The following is a 13025-nucleotide window of genomic DNA, read 5'->3' as shown; positions in this document are numbered from 1 at the left end:
AGGCCTCATCCGAGTCCATATGGTCCACAGTCCCGATGTGATCATGAGTTCCCGGATCCACACGTTCCGCTTCCAGGCTATGCGGGAGATCTCTATGAGGACTACTACGGAGCTGGAGATGACTGAGCTGGATCTCGACACTAGTAGTTTGTAGCAGTTGTATTTCCACAGTCCTGCGCATCTTGTAGAATACGACGTAGTGTGTACTAGATTCCAGAGGTGTAGAAAAATAATATATAGGAGCTTGGGATGCCTCTGATGAGATGTAATCTTTCCTTTCACCGCAGTTGTACTCAATTTGGTCTTGTACTAAACAATGTATGGTGTGTATGACGTTGGAATAAATGTGGCAGTTTCTGTATTTCCACGTCATACGGATGAACATCTTGCATTCCGAGTTATCCATTACATTCTGCACTTCTATGTCAGAATTTTGTCATCCTTGTCTAAACCGCTGTTTTGTTTTACTAGGATGGTCAACAACCCTACTGCCCCGGAGCAGGCTGAAGGCAGTGGGGATAGAGATGCAAATCTAGCTCATCCACCTTCTTTGGATGAGGTCATGTTGGAGGCTGAGAGGAACAAACGTGAGACCAACCGTTTGCTGGAACGCATTGAGAAGAACACAACACTACGCCAGAGGAACGACTTGGTGTCTCTCAGCGACTTCATCAAGTTGCACCCACCCACCTTCCATCATCCCGTCGAGCCCCTCGACGTTGATGATTGGCTACACAACACTACCCATAAGCTACGGTCTGCACACGTATAGCCGAAGCTGACAAGGTCATCTTCGCTGCCTATCGTCTTGAAGGCCCCTGTAGTCTCTGGTGGAAGAACTATGAGGCTATCCGCCCAGTTGGACAGGTTACCACTTGGGAAGAGTTCAGTGAGGCTTTCCGTGAGCACCACATTCTGGAAGGTCTTATGGATCGCAAGTGGCAGGAGTTCTGCAGTTTCACCCAGGGTAGACTCACTGTGGATGCATACATCAGAGAGTTTGGAAACCTAGCACATTATGCAACTGAGGAAGTTTCCACCGATGCCAAGAAGCGGGCAAGGTTCTGCAAGGGACTTAGCCCCGAGCTTCGCCGTGATCTCCGACTACACGAGTGCACTTCCTTCCAAAAGTTAGTGAACAAGGCCGTCAGTGCTGAGACAGGTCAGACTGATTTCGAAGCTACATGCAAGCATGGCTGTGACACTGGTTCCTCATCTGGTTCTGGCTCTCCGAAGCGTCGGGTGTGGGTGCCTAAAACCGCTCTGCCACCGAGGTTCACATTGAGGCCATCCTATCAGGCGCCTCGTCCAACCCAGCAGTTTGCACCGCCCAAGTCTTATGGTGGATCAACCAACAATGCTCCCCCACGCACTAGCACAGTGACATGTTTCAAGTGTGGAGAACCAGGTCACTACATGTGAGAGTGTCCCCAAGTCAACCCCAACCCCAACCAGACCGGAAAGGTTGTTGGCCATGGCAAGCCAATAGGGAAGGTATACTACGCCAAGCCAGCCACCGCTGCACGTGGCCATGTGAACTGTGTCTCAGCTGAAGAGGCTCAGGATGATCCCAACGTTGTTCTTGGTACGCTCCTTGTTAACTGCCATCCGACATCTGTTCTTTTTGATACTGGAGCATCTCATTCATTTATATCCGAGAGTTATGCTCATCTGCATAACACCACATTCTGTGACATGCCCTCTACCATGGAAATTTCTACCCCTGGTTCCAGATGGCAAACTTCTAAAGTGAGCCATGGGAGTGAAATTCATGTCGATAGACTTGTTTTCCTTGCTTCTTTGATAGCTCTCAAATCCTCGGACATGAATATCATCTTGGGTATGGACTGGATGTCAGCCCATCATGATAAGATTGATTGCTTCTCTAGGACTGTTCAACTTAGACACCCATCGGGCAAGGTAGTCAATGTCTTGACCCGAGTAGCTAAGAGACAGCTCTACTCTCTTAATGCAAGTCCTTTGCCAGACCTCGAAGACATTCCGGTAGTCCGTGACTTTCCGGATGTCTTTCCAGAAGAACTGCCAGGTGTTCCACCTAACAGAGATGTCGAGTTCATGATAGATCTTATCCCAGGAACCGTCCCAATCTCTAGGAGACGCTATCAGATGGCACCACTAGAACTAGCCGAGCTTAAGAAATAACTCGATGAGTCCTTGAGAAAGGGTTTCATCCATCCTAGTTCTTCTCCATGGCCTTGTCCCATCCTCTTCTTCAAGAAGAAGGATGGTATGGATCGGATGGTTGTAGATTATCAACACGTCAATTTGGTCACAATAAAGAACAATTATCCGCTCCCCAGGATCAACGATCTATATGATCAGCTTGTTGGATCCTCAATCTTCTCTAAGATGGATTTGAGGTTGGGATACCATCAAATCAAAATCAAGAACGGAGACATTCCCAAAACGGCCTTCGTTACTCGTTATGGCCAAGAGTACACCGTTATGTCCTTCGGTCTAACCAATGCCCGAGCCACTTTCTCTCGGTTAATGAACTCGATCTTCATGGAGTATTTGGATAAATTCGTCGTGGTATACCTCGATGATATACTCATCTAATCCAAGAATGAGGAAGAACATGCCGAGCATCTAATGCTAGTGTTGATGAAACTTCGAGAGCATCGCCTTTACGCCAAATTCTCTAAGTGTGAATTTTGGTTGCCAGAAGTGACCTATCTAGGCCATGTAATCTCTGGTAAGGGTATTGCTGTCAATCCCGAGCGTTCAATACGTTCTTAACGGACTCCACCTGAATCAGTCAAGCAAGTTAGGAGTTTCCTTGGCTTAGCGAACTATTGTCGCTGCTTTGTCGAGAACTTCTCCAAAGTTGGTAAACCTCTAACTGAACTCCTCAAGAAAGATAAAAAGTTTGAGTGGACCCCACAATGTGAGCAAAACTTTCAGGAACTGAAAAGACGCCTGATGTCTGCTGCCGTACTAGTACCACCAGACTTCTCCAAGGACTATGTTATCTACTGCAATGCCTCGTCACAAGGACTAGGTTGCATACTCATGCAGGATCGTCATGTAATTGCCTATGCTCCACGACAATTGCATAAACATGAGGAAAACTATCCTACACATGATCTAGAGCTTGGAGCTGTAGTCCATGCACTCAAGACCTGGCGACATTACCTCCTCAGTAATCATTGCGAAATCTTCACCGATCACCAAAGTCTAAAATATATATTCACCCAACCGGATTTGAATCTCAAGCAAAGACGTTGGGTCGAGTTGATCACAAATTTCGACTTAGGAATAACTTACACCCCAGGAAAAGCCAATGTCCTGGCTGATGCACTAAGTCGTAAATCTTATTGTAACAATTTAATGTTACAAAAAAGTCAGCCTCTTCTCCATGAGGAATTTGGAAAGCTTAATCTTCACATTGTTCCTCAAGGATTCCTTTCCACCTTGGTGGCGAAACCTACCCTTACGGATCATATCATAACCGCTCAGCGGTATGACAAGGGGATATCTCGGATCAAGGAGAACATTGCTAGCGGAGCTGCTACATGTTTCTCTGTGAATGATCAAGGTGTCATGTCCTTCAAAAACCGTTTAGTGGTTCCCAAGAAGCGGAAACTATGGCGATTGATCCTTAAGGAATCCCATGACCCTCCTCTCACCATTCATCCCGGTAGTACTGAGATGTATTAGGACCTACGCCAAAGGTTCTGGTGGACTAGGATGAAGAGAGAAATTGCTCAATTTCTTGCTAATTGCAACGTCTGTCGTCGTGTTAAAGCAGAGCATCAACAGCCTGCTGGCACCCTTCAACCCTTAGCTATTCCTGAATGGAAAAGGAATAAAATTCGTATGGATTTCATTACCGGTTTTCCCATGACCAAGAAAGGGAATAACGCTATCTTCATCGTTATCGATCATCTTTCCAAAGTAGCCCATTTCTTGCCTGTTCGCGAGAGTATAACAGCTAGCCAGCTAGCAGATTTGTATATCTCCCGAATAGTGTCTCTCCATGGTGTTCCATTCGAAATTAACTCGGATCATGGGAGTCTCTTCACCTCTCGATTTTGGGAAAGTTTCCAAAATGCTATGGGAACTCGTATCTCTTTTAGCATCGCCTTTCACCCTCAATCAAGTGGTCAAGTAGAACGCGTCAATCAAATTCTAGAAGACATGCTTCGAGCTTCTGTTATCTCATTCGGAATGGATTGGGAGAAATGCCTTCCATTTGCAGAATTTGCTTATAACAATAGTTATGAATCTAGCTTGGGCAAAGCTCCTTTTGAAGTTCTCTATGGGCGAAGGTGTTAAATGCCACTTAACTGGTCAGAAACTAGGGAAAGACAATTCTTTGGCCCGGATATGATCCATGAAGCGGAAGAGCAACTTCGCATTGTTCGTGAAAAATTGAAAATAGCCCAATCTTGTCAAAAGAGCCAATGTGATTGTAAGCATAAGCTTATGAATTTTGAAGTTGACGAGAAGGCTTACCTTCGGGTTACTCCTCTGAAGGGAACCCATCGCTTAGGTATCAAAGGCAAATTGGCTCCTTGCTACATTGGACACTTTCGCATTCTTGCCAAACAAGGAGAAGTTGCCTACCAATTGGAACTACCTCCGCACCTCTCCAGAGTCCACGATGTCTTCCACGTTTCTCAACTCAGGCGTTGCTTCTCGGATCCTATCCATGGAGTGGACCATGAAACGCTTGATCTCCAAGATAATCTCACATATCAAGAATACCCCGTTTGTATCCTTGATCAAGCTGAGCGTACCACTCGACGCCATAACATCAAGTTTCTCAAAGTTCAATGGTCACACCATTCCGAGAAACAATCCACTTGGGAAAGGGAGGATTGTCTTCGACTCGAGTACCCCGCCTTCTTTCCGGAGGATTCTAAATCTCGGGACGAGATTTTTTTGAGTGGGGGTGAGTTGTCACACCCTAGCTAGTTCATGCATTAGGGTGCTTGCCTCATGTTTATCTTCATCAGAAACTTGGAAATGGGGATGACAGAACCCCCAGCACCCCCTGGAACCAACTAGGGTTTACTAAAATTATTTTCAATGAACCGGAAATGGCCTTCTAAAATGTCCATCATCTTTGCCTTGGTCTTAAACCTTTGACAAAAATGGTGCACAAATTTCTAGGACATCCTAAGGTCACTGGATTAAGTCATTAGTTATTTGAATTTGGGCATTTAAATATTGTAAAATATTTCAAATGTCCAAATAATCCCAAACTAAAATGTTCCATGTTGGATATATTCTAAACAGTGGGCATGTGCAGTTTGGTGATTTTTGATAATGTTTAGCTATTTTTAGAAATGCCACAAACTTGTAGAAATAAAAGAAAACAGAAAATAAAAGGAAAAGGACTTACCTGGTCGTTTCCACCACTCGGCCCACCTGGCGGCCCAGCATTGTGATGGCCCATGCTAGCTAGCTGTTTCATCCCCGCCAGGCAGGCAGGGAGGTGACGCCGACGAGCGTGAGCTCGCCACACCGCCACCTGCTTGCCGCTTCACCCCTGGACGTGCTGGTCGACCTCCACGTCGCACCCTCGACCACCTGGACAACCCTATTCTCCCCCAATGCCTCTCCTTCGCTCCCCTCCGCCATGGCCGACGCAGCCGCAACCGCCTCGCCGTCATAGACGCGGCCACCGATGTCTTTGATCCGCCTCACCGTGTCCAGCAGCTCCGCTGTCCTCCACTCCATCGAGCAGGCCGAACCCCGAGTGCTCGCTTGCCCCAACGCCACTGCACCGACCTCACCCGACTCCGCCGTCGCCGGAGATCCCCTTCGCTATCACCGCAGCTTTAGCTCGTCCCCGACCGTGCCGCCGAGCTCATCGTGATCGTCGTGAGCTTCTTCTTCTCCCCATCGTTCTTGCTGCCGCCCTCTGCTTCGACCACAACGAGCTCCACCAGACCTGCCGTCGCTGAGCTCATCGCCGACGTAGCTCCGGCCACCCAGCAGCCAAGCCACCATGTCCACTAACCTCACAACGCCACATGGACCACATAGGAGTTGACCTCGAGCCTCCAAGATCACCACATCGAAAAGTTCGTCCTTGCCTGAGCTCCAGCAGCTGCAAGACTCGTCACCGGCGATGTTTTCGGTGACTTGGAGCTCAACCACCACCACCACTCGACGCGACTCACTCCTAGCTACCTGTAGATGTCCTCTGCCGTCCATTTGGTTGCCGGAGGGCGAATCCCACAGCCTCCGCCGCGTCTGGACGTCACCTGAAGCTAAACGCCAGCAAGTCAGTGTAGTTTGACCAGGGGTTTGACTCCCCTGGGTCATTGACATGTGGGCCCTGCCATCTAGTCAAATCTAGTTTAGTATTAAACTAATTCTAATTAACTTAGTTAATTAACAGAGACACTGACTAGTGGGTCCCACTAGTCAGGTTTGACCTGGATGCCCCTGTTGACCTGCTGACACAATGCTGACGCAGTAATTCACTTTTCCAGATTTATTCTTATTCAGGAAATTTCAGAAAATAGTGCTAACTTCAAAAAATCATAGAAATTAATCTGTAACTCCAAATGCAAAGTGTTATATATGAAAAATGATCAAAAAATCCAATCTATCCATCTATACTGGTTTCATGCATGTTTAAACAAGTTAACTTACTATTTAGTGCAAAACAAGATTAAGCAGTATTTAAGATCACACATGAGTTTGGAATTTGAATCTTCGGTTCAAAATGGCTCAAACTCATCTGGTCATAGCTGCATTAGCCCAATACACTCATTTTGCCATGTGTCATGCATGCATCATATTGTTGCATATTGTTTGGTAATGATTGTGCTTCGGTGCTCTCTGCGGTAGGTTCAGCCCCGGAAGAATACCGTGACAACCCGTATGAAGACTAGTATCAGACTACGGACCTGCCAAGCAAGCAACCACCCATTTGATCATATCAATAAAATCCCATGTTCTCGCTTCTACTCTCGTTTACTGCATTTAAGACAACGTGATTCAAACTGTTGTGTGCTATGGTAGTTGAACCCATTTCCTCTGCATGACCTGTCATTGCCACAGTAACTAGATGAACCCCACTAGCATGTGTAGGAGTTGATTGAGCCATGATTGTGTTTCCTACCTTGTTATGCCTGCTATGCTTAGAGTCGTGTCAGGTCTGGTTCATCTGGGTGATGGGCTAGAGTGAAATGATAGTGTCGGTAATGAGAGTGATGTGTTGAACATGATTTGGTAAAGGTATCGATTAGAGTCCATGTAGGAGTACATGGTGGGTTGTTTCATTGGAACCAACCTTAAGCACTGAGATCTATATGTGTGATTTAAGAATCAGCTACTACCATGCATTAGGATCCTTAATTGACCCTCTCGGCTTCTTAACCACCCTAGTCCTCTGTCCAGGAGTTGCAAGTAGTTTCTGGTGTTTGTAGCATACTGGAGGCCGTGGACAGCGCTGACCCTCGGGGTGGGCTGTGATGCGGTAGGTACGTGGCTGGGCATGTCGGGCACCCGTTAAGTGCCTCGGAACCCTGTACACATCATTCGGGGCCGTATGTGGAAACCTCGGCCGGACTCCCTGTGGATGGAACCTGAATAGGCGATAAACCTGGACTAGGGACTTGAGTGTTTAGGTAGGCTATGGCCGACACCCACGTTGGGCTTTCGCTTGAAGGTTGCCGAGTACATGTCGTGTAAACGGCGATAAGTGGTGGAAGCGTGTATGACGAAGTACACCCCTGTAGGGTTAACATCATCTCTTTGAATAGTCGCGTCCGCGGTAAAGGACTACTTGGTTGCCTATGCAGTGCATAGACAAGTAACTGGAAACTACTAAAAGCCTCAAGATAGGTGTGAGTGTTGAGGATGGCCCTTTCGTAGGATGACGGAGGTGGATCCCCGGTAGTGTATTGAAGTGGTGTCTAGTGGACTCGAGTGCGTCAAAACAATTACAAGTTGGTGTCTCGTAAGATAGCTTAGCCAAGAGTCAAAGTTGGCTTGCTGCAATAACCCCACCATCCCTTCTTGATAATGTGCATGTATGTAGGATCTGATGTAAGTCTTGCTGAGTACCTTTGTACTCATGTTTGCTTAATTTACGTTTTACAGAAGATGTTGCAACCCCTTCCGGTGGGTTCTTCGTAGACCTTGATGTTGATGAGTAGCTGAGGCCCAGGTGGTGATCCTGAGCACACGATGGACCGTGTAGGATAGCCAGGCTTCCTCAAGCCTCTTTTATTTTCTAGATGTCTATACTCAGACATGTTACTTACGCTGTTGGCTTGTATGTTTGTATGACTTGAATGCTGGGTTGTGTGACCCATATCTGTGTGAATGTTATGTATGCTCTCTGGAGCTTTAAATAAAGTACTTGATGTTGTAGAGTAATCTTGTGATGCCATGTTGTATTTGCACATATCGAGCATATTGTGTGTATGGTTGAAATGCTTGGTATGTGTGGGATCTGACTATCTAGTTGTTTATCCTTGGTAGCCTCTCTTACCAGGAAATGTCTCCTAGTGCTTCCACTGAGCCTTGGTAGCTTGCTACTACTTTGGAACACTTAGGCTGGCCGGCATGTGTCCTTCTTCGTTCATGTGTTTGTCCCTTTGAGGAAATGTCACGTGGTGTCTACCGGAGTCCTATTAGCCTACTACAGTCCGGTTTATCAGAGTCCTGCTAGCCCAGTTGCTACAGCCCGGATTCATTAGCTGATGCCCGACACGTTCGTTCCTGGGTCATGTATGCATGTCCCTGTAAGTTAGTGCAACTTTGGGTTCACGACTAGCCATGTTAGCCCGGGCTCCTTTTCATATGGATGCTAGCGACATTATGATATACGTGTGCCAAAAGGTGCAAACAGTCCCGGGCCTGGTAAGGCGACACCCATGGGAATACCGTGCGTGAGGTCGCAAAGTGATATGAGGTATTACATGCTAGATCGGTGTGACATTGAGTCGGGGTCCTGACACTATGTTAATAGGTTAATACCAAAACATGATATAAAATGATTGTAAAACATCCAAGAATGATAATATAACAACATGGAACAATAAAAAATTATAGATACATTGGAGACATATCAGCATCCCCAAGCTTAATTCATGCTCGTCCTCGAGTAGGTAAATGATAAAAACAGAATCTTTGATATGGAATGCTGCCTAACATGTTCATCACATATTCTTTTCTTTGTAGCATGGACATTTGGACTTTTATATGGTTCAAGGCAATAGTCTAGTTTTTACATGAAGACTTTAATACTCAAGCATATCAACAAGCAACCATGTCTTTCAAAATATTAACACTAAAGCAAGTTATCCCTAGCCCATTATGCTCAACCATTGATCCATTCATGAAACACTCAAATACTAACTATACCCAATGCTCAAGTACGATCATAGTGCCCCTTAGTTGCTGCTTTATAAGAGAAGATGGAGACTCAAGTAAAAAATAAAAGTTGCATAAAGTAAAAGAAAGGCCCTTTCTAGAGGGAAGTAGGGATTTGTAGAGGTGCCATAGCTCAAAGTGAAAATTGAGAGATAGCATAGATCCGAAGATTCCCAAATAGGTCAACCTTTTAAACTGCCTGCTGAATCCATGAGCAGGCAAGAGACAACCTGGCGAACTGAAACATCTTAGTAGCCAGAGGAAAAGTGGGAGGCATACTTTTCCCACTAACAAAAACGACTTAGAGTTCCCGACACTTTCCATGCTAGATATATCATAGGCGGTTCCCAAACAGAAATTAAATTTTATTCCTTTTTCCACCATTCTTTCACTTTCCATGGCTAACCGTATCCACGGGTGCCCTCCATACCTACACTTTCCAAGGAATTTATTACTTGACAACATAAAGTAAATTCAATTTGTATTTCGGGACTAGGCATCCATAATACCTTTGTTGTACGCTCGTGCAATGACAAGTGAATAAACACTCATCGTGAGAATAACACATCTAGCAGGGAAAATATCATCCACCCGTCACTGCCTCGCGAGCGGTACAAGCACACAAAAGAGGAATTTATTTTGAAATTTAGAGATGGCACATACAAATTTTCTTAGAACAGCATGGAAATACCGCATATAGGTAGGTATAGTGGACTCATATGGCAAAACTGGTTTAAAGGGTTTTGGATGCACAAGTAGTGGTCATACTTAGTGCAAATGAAGGCTAGCAAAAATATTGAGAAGTGTCCAACCAAGAAACGAAAAATCTCATAAGCGGGCATTAAGCATAACTAACACTGAATAATGCACCACAAGTAGGATGTAATTTTCATTGCATAATTATTGACTGTCGTGCTTGCATAGGGAATCACAAACCTTAACACCAATATTCTTACTAAAGCATAATTACTCATCAACATGACTCACATATCATATCGTCATATCTCAAAACCATTACAAAGAACCAAGTTTATTTTGTCCAATGATCTTCATGAAAGTTTTATTATATCCTCCTTGTATATCTATCATTTTGGGACTAGTTTCATATGTTGCTTTTAATAAGCTCAAACAAATATAAGTGAAGAACATGAGCATAGTATTTATTTCTCTCAAAATAATTTAAGTGAAGCAAGAGAGAATTTCTTAAAAAATTTACTAACTCCCAAATAAATCTAAGTGAAGCATGAGAGCATTTCCTCAAAAATAACAAAACACACCATGCTCAAAAAGATATAAGTGAAGCACTGGAGCAATTCCATGGCTCTAAAAATTTAAGTGAAGCATAGGAGCAAGCATAGCATAATTTTTGGCTCTCTCAAAAAGGTGTGTCTAGCAAGGATTCAAGACTTAAAATAAAAAGCAAAACAAGCAAAGACTCAAAATCATACAAGACGCTCCAAGCAAAACTCATAATATGTGATGAATAAAAATATAGCTCCAAGTAAAATACAAATGGTCGTTAGAAGAAAGAGGGGATGCCACTTGGGGGCATCCCCAAGCTTAGTTGCTTGATACTTCCTGAATATACCTTGGGGTGCCTCGGGAATCCCCAAGCTTAGCCTTTTGCTAATCCTTATTCATTCATCCATCGTAATATCACCCAAAACTTGATAACTTCAATCACACAAAACTCAACAAAACCTTCGTGAGATCCGTTAGTGTAAGAAAGCAAACCACTACTATAATTGTTGTTGCAAACCCGTTCATATTTTATTTTTGCATTATATCTACTTTATTCCAAATTTTCTATGGCAAAAAATATTCAAACAAAACCATAGAATCATCAAAACAAGAACACAACGCAAAGAAAACAGAATCTGTGAAAAACAGAACAGTCTCTAGCAATCTGGATATTTTGAAAACTTCTATAACTCCAAAAATTCTGAAACATTAAAACAACATGAGAAATTTGTACATTAATATTCTCCAAAAAGAATGAACTCAAAATCACTCTTCTGTTAAAAATGGGAATTATTTTCGTGAGCGCAAAAGTTTTTGTTTTTCAGCAAGATCAAATCAACTCTCACCCAAATCATCCCAAAGGCTTTGCTTGGCACAAACACTAATTTAAACCACAAAAACACATCTAATCAGAGGCATAATTGGGTATTTTATTGAAAACAACAAGAAAACCAAAACGCAAAACGATACAAGTTGGGTTGCCTCCCAACGAGCGCTATCGTTTTACGCCCCTAGCTAGGCATAATGCGAAGGATCTAAGTGTTGTCATCTTTAGTTCTAGATACATATGATGCCCTCATGATTGATTCATATGGTGGCCAAATTCTTGTTCTAGGGAAGTGTTCCATACCCTTCCTTAGTGGAAATTGTAATTTAATATTGCCTTCTTTCATATCAATCATGGCACCCATAGTACGTAAAAACAGTCTACCAAGTATAATTGGACAAGACGAATTGAAATTAATATCAAGAACAAAAAAATCTATGGGCACGTAATTCCTATTTGCAAGAATAAGAACATCATTAATTCTTCCCATAGGCTTTTTAATAGTAGAATCCGCCAAGTGCAAATTTAAAGAGCATTCTTCAATATCGGTAAGACCAAGCACATCACATAAAGATTTCGGAATTGTAGAAACACTAGCACCCAAGTCACATAAAGCAAAACACTCATAATTTTTAATCTTGAGTTCGATGGTAGGTTCCCATTCATCATGTAATTTTCTAGGAATTGAAACTTCTAATTCCAAGTTTTCTTCAAAAGCTTTTATCATGGCATCAACAATATGTGTAGTAAAAGATTTATTTTGTTCGTAAGCATGGGGTGAATTTATCATGGATTGCAACAAATAAATACAATCATACAAAGAGCAACTATCATAATTAAAGTCTTTGTAATCCTAAAGAGTGGGCACATCACTAGTTAAAGTTTTGAGCTCTTCAAACCCACTTTTATCAATTTTCTCAACAGGTTTTCACCCTCCGAATTATCGGGACGCCTTCTAGCTAAAGTTGACTCTTCTCCAGTCTCTTTTTCATCAATCTAAATTTTACTAAACAAATAATCAATAGAGAAAATACCAATGATTTTAAGATCTTCATCACTTTTATGAAAGCAATCACTAGAAAACACTTTTTCTAAAAATTCTCTTTTAGCTCTAAGCATAGAGGCTTCTTTTCTTACTTTCATCCAGAGAAACATAAAGAGCTTTAATTGATTCTTCAACTTTAGGCACAAAATTTTTCATCTTGAGAGTTTTCTACATCATGAGAAATTCTATCAATACTTCTAGACATATCATCAACTTTATTCAGCTTTTCTTCTATCATAGCATTGAAAACCTTTTGAGCATTGATAAATTCTTTAATATTATTCTCAAGATCTGAGGTGTTCCTATTATTATTATAAGAAGGATCACCATAGGAATTACCATAATTATTAGAGGAATTACTAGGAAAAGGCCTAGGATTAAAATTACCTCTATAAGCATTGTTATTGAAATTGTTTCGCGAGATAAAACTCATATCTATGGCATCACTATTTTGCTTAATCAAAGTAGACAAAGGCACATCATTAAAATTATATAGGAGAACTTTCATTAGCAACCAATTTCATAATAGTATCAACTTTTTCACTC

This window comes from Triticum aestivum, chromosome 7B (genome assembly GCF_018294505.1).
Source record: "Triticum aestivum cultivar Chinese Spring chromosome 7B, IWGSC CS RefSeq v2.1, whole genome shotgun sequence".
Lineage (NCBI taxonomy): Eukaryota > Viridiplantae > Streptophyta > Magnoliopsida > Poales > Poaceae > Triticum > Triticum aestivum.
The sequence above is the reverse complement of the archived record's forward strand: the minus strand, read 5'-3'. Positions refer to the sequence as shown.